General features: G+C 40.8%; 1 protein-coding gene across 3 annotated transcripts in view; it reads right to left on the bottom strand.

Annotated features, from left to right (window-relative positions):
* Positions 1 to 15,135, bottom strand: part of ENTPD1 (ectonucleoside triphosphate diphosphohydrolase 1) — a 133,359-nt gene that overhangs the window by 50,765 nt on the left and 67,459 nt on the right. The gene's annotated exons all lie outside the window — the stretch shown is intronic.

The raw sequence follows: 15,135 nt of genomic DNA, 5'->3' as shown, positions 1-15,135 counted from the left end.
AATGTTGGGACCAGGAAGTAAACACAGGTATTCTGGACCCAGAGGCCAGGCTTTTAACCACTGCCCTACCCTGCAGCACATGACTGAGGCTTAGTACAGTGCTTGGCACATAGTACCGGTGCTGTATGTGGGAGCCAGTCCCATCATCCAGAAGTGAAAAGTGACTGACTTTGAGGATTTGGCTATAAGAGTGGTCTGGACTGTTGTCATAGGTGACAACAGACAATGTTTTACCTTTAAAATAGAGTCTTCGGTCCCTAGGAGTCAGAAGCTTGGAGCTAAGTAGCAGAGGCTGAGATTGTAATTCCCCAAGAAGTTAAGGGACTTGGTCAAAGTCATACATTTTGTTTGTTGGTTTGTTGGTTTGTTGGGGGGGGGGGGGGGGGAGGGGCAGAGAGAGAGAGAGGAACCTGAAGCAGGCTCCAGGCTCTGAGCTGTGAGCACAGAGCCTGACATGGAGCTCTAACCCACAAACCATGAGATCATGACCTAAGCCAAAGTCAGACGCTTAGCTGACTGAGCCACCCTGGTGCCCCTCAAAGTCATACATACAGACGTGTGGCAAATGGCAGAGAGGGTTTTGATCCAAGTCTCTCATGTCCACTCCACTGCCTCAGCCATTGCTCTGCATTAGGGACATGTAAAAATTAATTACTCAGCTTCGTTCCTTGACTCGATGCAAAAGAACACACCCCAAGTTCTGTTCAAATGAAAAGATCATATTTCATCTCACACCCCCCATATTTTCCCAATTAATAAATCCGGAGTCAAATTTGAGGACAAAGCTGTTTAATTTGGTGGGGTTTTTTCCTGTGTTTTTAAGTCAAGGAAGTCAGTACAATGTCAACAAATACACAAATGCTAAAAATAAACTGAAAGGCCTCAATGATGACTAGTTAGTTAAAGGGCAAAAGGCAAAGGAGAGGGAGGGAAAACACGAATGACCCAGGCTTGGGAGACATGGGCAAGAAGACAGATCCAGAGAATAAGAGGGGAAGGGAGAGGTGGAGGATGGGAATGGAAAGAGAGGGAGAGATAATTAATTGAGTAAATTACCCATGCCCTGTCCTACTGATCCCTTGAACCACAGACTTCAGAGGAAGCTATTTGCTTCTATTTATGATCATTTATTCCTAATCTTTGAAATGTTAATTAGCTGACTAATTTCAGCCCACAACTCTTTAGAAAAGGAGCACATTTATCTTAACAAAGTGGCTTGGCTGGTCCTGAGTGAGCCCCATCTGAGGCTCAGCTTTGGGCAGGAGGAGCCCAGCTAGGGACACTCAGGCAGTAGAAATGCGAGTAGGGGTGCTGAGCTCTTCCTGCAAATTGGATTCTGCCACCCCCATGTTCCCCTCTCCAAGGCTCTTGCTGTGAGCTGTGCTCTTTTCAGATTAGCAGCAAGTAACTGACTTTGCATTTGGTGTGCCTGACTGGAAAAATTGTTAATGACTGCAAAAATCAAATGCCAATAGGGGCTCTATGTATGAGAAATAAGGAAGCAAAGGAGTCACCTTCCTCGCTCTTCTCCTTACTTCCTCCCACCATACCATCTACCACCTCACCCACACCCCTTCTGGCCTCTCCTGAATTGCTTTGCCCATAGACTGCATGGAGCACAATAAGTCTTTGTGGTCATCATGGAATCCCGTATTCAAGTATAGGGCTGGCAAGGAAGAAGGTTGTTTCCAGCAAAGTGACATCACTGAGACTGCAGACAGGAATTCCCTGTGTCCCAGCCAACAAGTGTAACAATCTCATGTATTGATGGTCTTTGCACTAAGCACATTGCTTTCACTAAATGAATCCTCTTCCACAACTGAATTGAAGAAATGCACCCTGGGGACTCTGCCCTTTCTCAGAGCAGCTGCATTTGTCAATAAGCTTTGGTTAGTTTCAGCCAGTGACAAAGACTATGAAAATCTGTACTGGCCATATATCACCAGAGTAGGGGGTCAGAGCCAAGGTGGAGTAAACTGACTCACTCAGGTTACCTAGACTTACAGTCCCCTGTGTTCTATACCTTACATTCATAAATTCTCTCATTTCTATCTCCACATCTTTGCACCCATGAGATATAAAAGTCAGAAGCAACATAAAAATATTTCTGCAGCAAAATATGCCATAAACAAGGTAAAAAGTTACAAAGTACGAAAAATGTTTGTAACAGCTATGAACCAGTTAGTTTCCTTAATATACAGAGTCATTAAAAATCATTAAGAATATGATCAACCTATCTAATAGAAAAGTAAGCAAAAACCATGAATAGGCATGTCAAAGAAATATATTCTTAATATATTAAATGTATTCTCAGTGTCCTTAATTAAAGAAATGCAAATGAAAAAATGGGATAACTTTTATCACTTATCAGAATAGAAAAGTTTTTTTATTTGATAACATTACTAAATGCTTATTAGAATGCCCCCCCCCCAAATACTGACAATACCAAATGTTGGCAAGGATGTGGAGCAACTAGAACTCTCATGTTGCTACCGGGGATGCAACATGGCACAGCCACTTTGGAAAGAGTTTGGCAGTCCTTTATGAAGTTAAACATATAATTGCCATATGACCAGGCAACCCCACTCTTAAGTATTTATCCAAGGAGAGTTAATACATAGGCCTACACAAAAACCTGTACCTAAGTATTTGTAACATCACCCAAAACTCAAAATAACCCAAATGCCCATCAACTAGTGAATGTACCCAAATTATGACACAATCATACAGTGTAATTCTACTCAGCAACAAAAAAGGAATAAACTACTGATAAATACAACAACATGAATGAATCTCAAAAGCATTATGCTAGGTGAAAGAAGCCAGACTCAAAAAGGCTATATACTGTAGGATTTCATTTATACAGTATTCCGGAAAAGGCAAAACTAAGGACAGAAATCAGATCAATGGGTAGAGGTTCAGGAACAGAGGACTGACTACAAAATGCAAAAGGTCATGAGGGAATTTTCTGAGATCATGGAAATACTCCGTATCTTGATTGTGGGGGTAGTTAGATGACTATATACATTTGTTTAAAATTCATAGAACTGTATACCTAACAAGGGTGAGTTTTCAGTAAGGAAATTCAATAGAGAAATTCTATTTATCAACAAGGAAATAACAAGGAAGCGGGGAAACAGGCATTTCTTACATGTTGGTGAGAGTAAAAATTCATACAACTTTGGTGGGTGGCAATTTTGTAATATGTATGAAAGAGTGAAGTGTACATATCCTGTAACCTAAGAATTCTACTTCTAAAAATTTAACCTGCTAATGATACTTATGAATATATGAAAAGATGAATGTATAAGGATGTTTGGTGCAGCATGATTTGTAATAGCAAGACTAAAAATGACAAAGGTCCATTAATTGGGGTCTGGATATTAAAATTCTAAAACACAGCAGATAATACTATTCAGGCATGAAAAAAAAAGATTTTGATCTATGAATGTTGATACAAACTGTCTTCAAAATATTTTATATATGCAAAGCAAAATGTGGAGCAATATGTACAGTATGTTCCCATTGGATAAAGGCATAGACATCTCTGGAAGAATATGGATTCGCTAGGACTCAGGACTCAGCATATAGTCATACTCATGGCTTAAGATTTATTACAGTGAAAGGATATGAAGCATCAGCAAAGACAAAAAAAAACAAAACAAAAAAACAAGCATGGGACTATGTCTAGGGAAAACAGGTACAAGCTTTCAAGAGTCTTCTCCCAGTGGAGACCACAGGACATACTTAATTCCCCCAGCAATGAGTTAGAACAACATATGTGAAATATTGCCTACCAGGGAGGCTCACCAGAGACCCAGTGCCCAGGGCTTTCACTGGGAGCTGATACATAGGCACCTTCCATTCAGCATACACTAATATTCCAGATGGAATTCCTTTCCCAGAAGGAAAGCAGGGGCTCAGCACAAACCACGCTACCTGCACAGTACAAGCACAGCAAGCCATCCCCACCAATCCTCAGAATGGTGACAACTCTTCTGAAACCCAAGCCCCCAGACACGATCAAAGGGATTCAACCCAGCAAGCAGGTCCTCTCAAGGACAGCAGTCCCAGGTCTGCATGTTGATTCCTTCTGCACCAAGCAATTCTTAAAATATTTTACCACATGACCTTCCTTACTCCTTCCCTCTCTCCTTTTCCTCTCTCCTTCTCCTCCTTCCTCTTCCCCTTCCCTCCTCGTTTCCCTGAGTAATTTAAAATTCTTAATAGAAATTCCTGAAAACCCAGAGGCTTTGAGTTGAAGAAGAAATATTTACAGAGGGTTTCCAGTTTAGAGTAAAGTGGCAAAGATGCTAGGAGCCCAGAAGTTAGGGAATAAGTAAATGGGAAGTTTTGCATTGGTGGTTTGATGCTGACTTTACAGATTCTCTGCTCACTGCCACCCTGCTACCCACTGACCAACCTTGATGAGGCCAAGTAGCCATCTCTGGATCCCCACTCATTCATTCTTCTCAGGTCATTTAATCTCTTTTGTACTCTTTGAGGCAGAGCTTTGGGTGGATTCAGAGCTTTATTTTGAGGGAAATTTGGCATCTCCTCTTAGGTACCTCTGCTGTTATGTAAATACAAGAGGGAACACCTCTCTGGATAAGATATAGTCAAGTTTCTAAATTCTCTGGTAACCATCACAGATCATCAGTATTAAGCAGCTGGCTCTCTCTTTAACCAGCAACACAGAATATCTGTACTTTAGATACTTATGTGAGAACTCAATCTTAGGTTGAATAAGTATCTAGTTCCTGTCAAGGGTGTAACAGATACAGCTGATATTTGGGAAGGACAACCTAAGAGTCCCCCAGATTTTTTTAGTTTATTTTCTGTATTCGCTTAGGGAGGCGGAAGGCAGGAGGGGTTACAGAAAGGTCCCTGGATCTTGGAGAAAGGGGTGTCCTTCTAGGGTAAAACTAGTGAGACCAACACATAACCAGATGAGAGCAGGTCCTACCAAAATTGCCCACACTTTCTTTTATCTTAAGTGTATGTTCAGTCCTGTGACTTAAGTATTTCCTCAAACCCAGAATACAACTAAGAAAGTGGTGTCCTACTCAATTTTGTACCCTGAATGAAGAAAGAATTTGTAAATATGGTGAGGTGGGGTCATCTGTGAGGAGTGAAATGGCAACTAAAAGAATCAGACAGCGTGGTGTGTCTCCAGCATGGTCTGGGGGAAAGCTGCCTTCGTCATGGAATCAAGTATGCCACTTCCCTGAAAGTTCTTTCTCCATAGTGATGAAGGAGGACCCCTCTAAGATAATGAGACTAACTCATTATCTTAGATACCCCTCCCTGACTATGATTTCATGTCCACCAAGCTGTCTTGCCACAACTAACAGGGTAAAAAATGAGCTGATCATTGTTAAACGATAAGTGGGTATTATGCCTTATACACTCATCATTTGCATGTTGAATTTCATGGGATTGTCATTCTTTTTATTCCGTAAGACACAGGCTGTCTGTAGAATATGGACGCAACGCAGAGACAACCAAAGGCATGTGTACAGCACATTCTATTGACTTCTTGCTGACACCCATACAGTCTGCTATCTTACTTGCTCAGACTTACAGAGGTAGGAGGAGTGCAGCCAGACAAGGAAACAGACTTGGGGGGCCAAAGCAGACAAGAGTGATTCCATATGCTTTCTCTTCTTTGGAGTTATAATATTGTTCTGAATGGAAGGGAAAGTGTCTCCACCTCAGCATACCACAAAAAACGAAGCATACATTATGGTCCTTGGAAATGATGGCTAAAATAGTTCAAACTCTTTATAGAAATTCCTGAAAACCCAAGTACTCTGGGGAATACTTGAGTTGAAGAGGAAAATTTTACTCCACCTTTTGGGAAAGTCTTTGTTGCCTAGAACTGACCTCTGGGAATGACACATTGGTAGACCCATCTTTAGGGATGGGATAGTTAAGTTAGATAACAAAGAAACTATTGGGCCCACCCTCTACCTATTCTCTCAGGACTGGGTGGGGAAAGGCCACTTCCTCTCTTCTTAGATTTTTATATGGTTACTGGTATGTTCATTCCACTTCTCTTGCCTCCAGCTCTTTCCCTCCAGCATCTCCAGTGACCTGACCCATCATGCCCCAGCAGTTCTTAAGATGTGACTTCCTCTAACTTGTTTTTTTTTTTTTTTCTCTGTATACTCTGGGCATTCCTAAATTCCACCTCCTCACAACCTACTCCCTCCTTGATCCACCACACCTGGCTTCTGTCCCACCATCCCACTAAAGCCACTCATAGAAACAGCCAATGGATGCTTTTCAGTATTTACATTTCCTATAGACTTTGACACTGTTAATTTCTTACTACATAAAGTCTCTCCTTTCTTGGCTTCCATGACACCAGTCTCTCTTGTAATAGTCCTCCTATTTCTCTGACCCCTGGTTTACTGGCTCTTCTTTCTCAACATACCCTTTGAATAGGGATGTTCCATAGTGTTCTGAGAACCTTGGCTCATTTCATTTTATATACATACACTCAACTCAAGGGTGATGACTCCCTAATCTGTATGGAGATGACTCCCTAATCTGTATGGAGATGACTCTCTCATCTATTATCTCCAGTCCAGAACTTGCTCTTGAGCTCCAAATCTGTAATTCTAGTCACCTACTGGACATATTTGCTTTAATGTTCTACAGCCAAAATCACCACGTTTAAAACTTAACTGTCTTCCCCACACTAATTTTTTTCTATAATCTGCTCAGTGAAGGTCACCACCATACCACCAGTGTCCCTAAACTCCTTCTTCTCCCTCTGATCAAGCTCCAAGTTTTATTGATTCTACCCACTAAATATCTCTCAAATCCTTTCATTTATCTCTTCTTGCCTGGACTTCTACAACAGCTTCTATAGAAGCCCTCTCATATCCAGGCTCTTCCCCTTCCAGTCCATTTTCTACTTTAGAGCCAGCACGAACATCCTAAAAATGCAAACCTGATTCTACAATCCCACCAGTGTGAACTTCTGATTCTCTGAGCAATGTCTCAAAATAAAAGCAAAACTCTTTAACAACAGTTTGGAGGCCATGTCCCCAGGTATACTTCAAGGTGTTAGTTTCTACACTGGCCCTTTTTCATATCCTTATGCCTTACACAATGTTTCTGCTTCTTTCTTCTGTCTAAAACACTATTCTTTCCTCTCACTTCTTTATCTAACTATCTTCTGGGGAAATGGAGGCTGAGAGAGAATAAGCAGTTTATGTGTCACTGCTTCCAGAAAGTCTTCCTGAAAGCCTCTTGCCCTTCCTCTGCATCTGTCTCATGGCACCCGTGCCCAGTGCTACAATGGCCTTTAACTTGTGTCAGTTTCCTCCATGAGAATAAGTGCCCTGAGAACACAGAGTATCTTTTAGATCTTTAGAAACCAGCAAAGGGTCTGGCCTATGTCAATACTCCATATGTCAGTTCAGTTGAATAAATGAATGGATAAGATTGATTTGAATTTTTAGTATACAACATTTTCCATCAAGAAAAAGGGTGGGGGATTCGAATATTTCAAATGTTTTACTTCTCAACTCCATGGTTCTGACTATTTTTAGTGAGCTGCCAGGAAATCTCAACTTCAGTCTGCATGTACTGTAGGAAGTAAGAGGACAAATGTTTGGGTAGTAAATCCCAAATCTGGATCCCAGCGCTTAGTCATAAACTCCATGGAATATTTTCTCACTAAATTACAAAGAATAATAGCCCTAAATGATAGGTTTATAATAGAAGGAACTCCACATTTGGCTGGTTCTTTCTAAGCAAGTACGGTTAACTCTACATTGTCTCTGGCAATGAGTCATTCTGATTAAAGAGAGTATGATTAAGTAGTAATGCATCTCCTTTTTTATGACTATGTAATAATCTCATAGGATAAACTCTCAACTCTGCATCTTACTAGTTGTGTGACTTGGGCTTTCTAAACTTTCTAACTTCCTAAATCTTCATTTTCTAGACTAAAATTTTTAAAACATCCATCACTTACTTTGGGAAGTTGATGTGAAGATGTAGTGAGCTCTGTATGAAAAGAGTGATTAGAGTGATCCCAACGGACCCCATGGCCTCAGTTACTACTGTCAATGTGTGGGAAATAGTTTAACTTACGTTTAGTCCAGACATACGTATTCTTGACTTTTTGGCTCCCTCTTTGCCCTTTCAGCTTGGATGACTCACAGACACCTCAAACCCATTCTACTCAAACAGAATGCATGTTTCTCCCCTCCCCCCAAACCTGTTCTTCCTCCGACTTCCCATAGTTCAACATTTATAGTTCAGTGAACATCTCTACTGAGATCTCACCCAGTTGTGATACCAAGAACAGCATCATCCTCCATTTCTTCTTCACCCTCACCCTTCACACCCAAACAACCCATTTATTCAGGAAATTTTTCTGAGACTTTGTGTCTAGTCCTGGGTCCTGCCTCCCAAAGATTCTGATGCCTCCCCATCCCCCTCCATCACACTGCCACCTCCTTAGTCCAACCACCACCACCTCCCACAGCAGGCTCCTAACTCATCTCCCTGCATCCACTCTTGCCTCTCGACAATTTACTTTCTATACTGAAGCCAGAGTGATCTTTTCAAGGTGCCTATATGATCACATCACCCACTAGTTACTTAAAACACTTCAGAGCTTCCCATTACTTTAGAATAAAAACCAGAAACCTTCATGCAAGCCATAGGTTCTGTGTGCTCTACCCTTTCTGGGTTTCTAGACTCTCTTATCACCACTCTTCCCCTCACTCTGCCTCCCCTCAGCCTCACTTCACCACTCTCCCCCTGCTACAGGGTCCTGGCACAATTTTTTTACTCTGCCTGGAACATTCTCCTCCCACTTCCTTTGTTTAGCTATTTTCTACTCAGCCTTCAGATCCCAACTGAAAATGACTCCCTCAAGGACGCCTCAGGGAACCCTTTTATGAACTCACACTAGCAGGCACTCTGCATGACACTCGAAACTTTTCTATCACTTAAAGCTATCGTAATTAATTATCTACATACGTAAGTATTCCACCACACCAGCCTCAATGCTGGCTGCATATTAAATTCACTGGGGAAAATACCAACTCCTGCGTTCCACCCCAGACAAATTAAATCAGAATTACTGCAGGTGGGGCCTACACATTGCAATCTTTTAATGGCTCCCTGGTACATCTAATGTGTAGCCGAGGTTGGGAACCACTGGTTCAGAGGGCAAGGACCATGTCTGCTTGTCCACAACTTCATCCCTAGTGCCAAGCACACAGCAGTGTGTGCACACAGCATAGGCACTCAATAAATGGCAATTGTAGTTATGATTGTTATTGTTGTGGCTGATATGGTTATGATTAAGATCATAACTTTTTCACATTTTTGGTATCTGTGATTCTTTACCACGTAACTCCAAGAAAATAAAACTGTAGCAGCTAAATTATCTTTTAGCTGATATTATTAAATCAGCTGAATTATTAAAATTCAGCATGTTTCTCCCATTTTCCTGCAAACATAGACCTTCAATTGAGGACTGACCAGAACCTACTATATAATGTTCTCACAATAAATCACATCTCCAAGGTGAAACAAAATACAGCATATTTAAAAATCCAATTCATATCATACAATTCCTTTTTATGTAGGTATGTATTCATAATTATAGTCATTTGAATAATGACTTTCGAATTTTGTAATGACATGAATTAATTGGATTGTCCACTGCTTTATCACTCTGATTCTATTTGATTTTACTCTTCCTTGTTTGTAGTTTTTCTCTCCTGTCACATGACCTATTTTACTAAGCAAAATACTAACCCCACCCCCACCCTGGCTCGGTGGTTAGAACTGAAGTTCCTTTGGCTTGCAGTTTGCCTACGTCAAAGGGCAGGCTCTGGGCAAGTCCTTTAGAGAACATTCTAAGGACACAGTTTCTGTAATCCAGTTCTCAACCATAAACCCACTCAAAATCACCTACGTGTATTGTTAAAACAAAACTGCTGGACCCTATGCTCAGAGTTACTGATTTACTATGTCTTACTATGTGTGAAGCCAGAGAATTTGCATTTCTAATAAGTTGCCAGGTAACGCTGCTGTGGCTACTCCAGGAATCATACTTTGAAAACTACTGCTTTAATTCATAATGCACTCTAACTACCCCCTAGTCAATGGTGGATATTTAAAAAAATAGTTGCAGAGCAGTTGTGAGGCCTACTAGGGGTACAGTCAGTGAAGACCATCCAATTTATTCTTTATATTTAAAGCACAACTCTGGGCATTTCTCCTATGATTTCAGAGGGATTTCCTCTGGGCTATTTTTGTAAATGACTCAACATCTCCCACCCATATTTCTCTTTTGATGAGAAAGAGAGCGTGAAAGCAGCATGCCTCTAGCCTGTTCCTAATATCCCTCAGCTACCTCTAGCCTACTTTTTATTTAAAAAAAATTTTTTTTTAATGTTTATTTATTTTTGAGACAGAGAGAGACAGAGCATGAATGGGGGAGGGTCAGAGAGAGGAAGACACAGAATCTGAAACAGGCTCCAGGCTCTGAGCTGTTAGCACAGAGCCCGACACGGGGCTCAAACTCACAGACCACGAGATCATGACCTGAGCCAAAGTCGGCCGCTTAACCGACTGAGCCACCCAGGCGCCCCTCTAGCCTACTTTTTTTTTTTTTCATTTTTTTTTTTAACGTTTATTTATTTTTGAGACAGAGAGAGATAGAGCATGAACAGGGGAGAGGCAGAGAGAGAGGGAGACACAGAATCGGAAGCAGGCTCCAGGCTCTGAGCCATCAGCCCAGAGCCCGACGCAGGGCTCGAACTCATGGACCGTGAGATCGTGACCTGAGCTGAAGTCAACTCACGGACCGTGAGATCGTGACCTGAGCTGAAGTCGGACGCTTAACCGACTGAGCCACCCAGGCGCCCCATCTAGCCTACTTTTTAAAGGCAGCCCTTGTTCACTATCCCTGAAGCCAGCCAGATTTGGGAAGTCACCTTCGAGATTGCTTAACATCATGGTGAGAGGGGGACTGAAATAACAGTGAGGGAACTTCTAGGAAGCTCTTCAGAGAAACAAGGTTCAAAATCACTCTTAAGAGGTTTCAGCAGGGATTTGGGAGAGAGGTAGGGTAAGGGATTCGCAGGCAGCCCAAAGGAAGTGAGCCCAACACTAACACCCCAGCAAGATGCCCGGCAAGCAAGACCCCGTGACGGGAACCAACAGCTAGAGGGAGCATGAATTGTAACCTCTGCTGATGCTCACTATGCCAGTATGACCCACTCAGATGTATACACAACACAGCTTCACTCTGCGAGGGGGAGGGACTAAGATAAGAAAAGGTCTCTTGTGCTGTCCTCATTTAGGGGCCAGAGGGCAATTTTAGGATGATCAACCATCCCAGTTTTCCTGGGACCATCCTGAATTTAGCTTCTTCTTCAGACCCCCATGTTCTTTAGTCACGCTCTCATCCCCTCTACCATTCTCACTCAGCCTCATTCTTACCTTCTTACCAAAGACAGGGGCACCCCCTCTTCTAAGATGCACTCTCTCCTCGTAGCCTCTGGCACTTTCAGTCTCGCTTAACCAATTCTCTTTTCTTCCCTGAGCTCAGTTTTGTGTCTGACTTCACTGTCATCTTTAGGCTTTCCACCATTTTGACTTTTTAATACTCCATGAATGTGGTACATATTTTTCAGATCAAAAAAAATCTCAAAGTGGAAAGAAGCTTAGAGTTCATGCACTCCAAGGTTCCCAGCCCCAAATGCACAGGAGAATCTCCTAGAACTTTTTCCAGTCCCATCCAGAGAAACTGCATCAGAGTCTCTGGGGTTAGGGCTCAGGCACTAGTCATTTTTAAAAGCCCTCAGGTAATTCTAATGTGCAGCCAAGGTTTCAAATTGCTTCTAAGCAGAAAATCTACTTCTACGGAATTCTTGAAAGCTGGGTATTTAACCTCTGCAGTATCCTTCTCCACTGACAGAAATACATGTCCATGTAGTGCATGCTTTTGGCAGACATGGCTAATCTCTAGGAAGCTCTTTATCACGATGCAAGTTTTGTTTCATTCTAACTCCCACCCACTGATTTCAGCTTTAAGCTATGATTCAATGCAGTATGTTTACTTCTCTTCATTAACAGTTTTAATCCACAAAGATACCCAGTTTCCCATTCTTGAGGACAAATAACCCCAGTTCCATTAACCACATTTACAGATCTCATGTCTCACCTTGCCAGATCTCATGTCACCCTAATTACCCACTACTAGATGCCCTCTGGTTTGTTAATGTCTCTCTCAAAACACACTGCTCTGGGGGCACCTGGGTGGCTCAGTCGGTTCAACTTTGGCCCAGGTCATGATCTCATGGTTCATGGGTTCGAGCCCCGTGTTGGGCTCTGTGCTGACAGCTCAGAGCCTGGAGCTTGCTTTGGACTCTGTCTCTCCCTTTCTCTCTGCCCCTCCCCTGCTTGTGCTGTCTTTCTCTCTCTCAAAAATAAACATTAAAAATAATTAAGACAAAACACTGCTCTGAACTGAGGGTAGTACTACAGAGAGAGTGAAGTTATTATATCCTTGATTTGGAAACTTAACTTTAATTGCTGCCACCTAGTATGACTAGTTGCTTTAGATACTCATATTGAAAACTGCGGTCCAGTAAAACCTACAGATCTTTTTCACACAAACTATCTCCAAGTCAGGATTCTCTCTTGGGGTGTGTATATCATTTAAATGTCAGCCTTATGGCTCCAGCCCATCTTTCTGGTTTGATGATACTTGATTCTTTTATGTAATATATTGCACTCTCACTAAAAGCTGTGTATTACTGGCAAATTTGCTAAATGTGCTTCCTATGGTTTCATCCAAATCATTGATAAAATGTGCCAAATAATACTGGGACAAGTGCAGAACCTTGTGGTATGTTCCCCTATAACCTTTCCTCAAGGTGGATTTCAAACCGTTTGTCAACATGATTTAGCCATGATTCACACTAAATACCAATCCTCTGAGTTCATTCTTATCCAATCCATGTTTCTCCAACTCATCTTTAAGCATATCATGAAAGACTTTGTCATACGTCTTTCTCATACTGTTGTATATTATACGTTTTTCTCATACTGAAGTACTTACAAGTAAAATGATATTATATCTGGGATTTGCTTTAAAGTATTCCAATACCAACAATAAAAAGACCTGGTGGAGGGGAGAGCAACAGGGAAAACAAAAATCTCAGAATATTGATAGCTGTTGAAGATGGGTAATGGGTATATAGAGGTATATTATTCTTTTTGGTTTTGTTTTAAATGTTCTATAAAAAATTTTATGAACCTCTTGCTGAAATAAAATACACTATTTCTATGAATTTGAGAGACTTCCAAATTCATTAACTCTAACATCCTCCTATGCATCTTCCTAATTGGGGCAATTTGATATAACTTGATTTAATAAATCCATGCCAGTTTCAAGTGATTGGGGCTTTCTTTTTTAGTTGCTAACAAATCTTCCATATTTATTTTAAGACTTTGCGAAGAATCAACCTCATGTGGAGTTTCCTGAACCTATCCTCCCCCATATTTTATGATTTAGGTTACTAACTCTGAGAACTTAAAGACCATCGTGTCTATAAAGTTCTTTAAATTCATTTAGAAAAATCATGGACTCTCTTAATAACTTCTCATCTGTTTCAATGACTTCTTAATGAGGTATGTTTCACTTTGAATTGATTGAACTGCATCTTTCTAGACTCAAGCAAAATAGAAGTTCAGAGGTTCCAATTCTTTTGCATAATCCATTACCATTGTGAATCCCTCTTCCTGTTCATGTCTTGCACTGAACCGTAATCAAAATAACTTTTTTTGTTATCTTTAGCATTTTTTCCTGCATGCCTCATCTCCAAGTGATACTTAGCCCAAGGGATGCTACTTTTAAAAGAATTCTCCTAGCTTCTAAACGTTCTTGTTGACTACTTGCCATCTTTTGTCTCTATCGTACAAATCCTTGGGTGGGGGGGAGGACTTTATTTTATAAAAGCCATGGTGATCCTAGAAATTTTGAGAAAATGGAGAAATATATAAAATAAAATTAAACTCACCCCTAATTTCTAAACTCCTTATCAAGGTCCCTCTGGTCAAATAAGTATTTTAAATGCCTTTCACTTCTCTTATCCATTAAGATTACTTCCGATCACATAATCTGATTGCTCATTTAGTTGGTTATATCACTTTTAGACTCCTATCCTTTTGAGCCATATTCTTTAGCAAATCTGACCATGAGATCTCACCTATCATTTTTCTGATTTTTTTTAATCCTTCTTCCTAAAAATTGAGGCCAAGTGCTGGTTGCCTTGTTTTCCTCCTTCAAGATTATTAATGCCTAAATCAACTATTCATTTCTCCTACTTCTTAGCCATATCTTTCTTTTGAATCAGAATTAAATCAAAGAAGATGGAAGAAGGGCACTAAAATCCTCCTCTAACTCACAAAAAGTATCTATGAGGAATATTAAGAATTTTTCATATATTTTTGGAAAATTAGATTTCCAATCAATATCTAGGTAAAGTTACAGTGTTTCAAACTTTCATAATTGAAAGGGGTTGGGTGGGGGGTAACGAAGGAAAGTGTTGCCAACATCTACTGTGATCTTCATGCCAAGCACTGTACTAGGCACACCACATAAAAATTGTTTTTCTCATTTAATACTCTTAAAGGAACTATAAGTTAACTACTGTTTTAGTTCCTGTTTTACAGATAAGGAAAACGCAAATGAGACAGATTAAGCAACTTCCCCAAGACCAAGCTGGCATAGTATCTTTGAAATACTAATTATTAGAATATCTGGTTTGCAAAGACCTCCTTTAGTTGGAAAACTCCATTCACAGTTTATTTTGCTTCTGTCTTTGCTTTTTTTTTTTTATTTTTTTTATTTTTTTTATTTTTTAATATATGAAATTTACTGTCAAATTGGTTTCCATACAACACCCAGTGCTCATCCCAAAAGGTGCCCTCCTCAATACCCATCACCCACCCTGCCCTCCCTCCCACCCCCCATCAACCCTCAGTTTGTTCTCAGTTTTTAACAGTCTCTTATGCTTTGGCTCTCTCCCACTCTAACCTCTTTTTTTTTTTTTTTTTCCTTCCCCTCCCCCATGGGTTTCT

The sequence above is a fragment of the Panthera uncia genome, chromosome D2, assembly GCF_023721935.1.
Source record: "Panthera uncia isolate 11264 chromosome D2, Puncia_PCG_1.0, whole genome shotgun sequence".
Classification (NCBI taxonomy): Eukaryota; Metazoa; Chordata; class Mammalia; order Carnivora; family Felidae; genus Panthera; species Panthera uncia.
The sequence above is the reverse complement of the archived record's forward strand: the minus strand, read 5'-3'. Positions and strand labels throughout refer to the sequence as shown.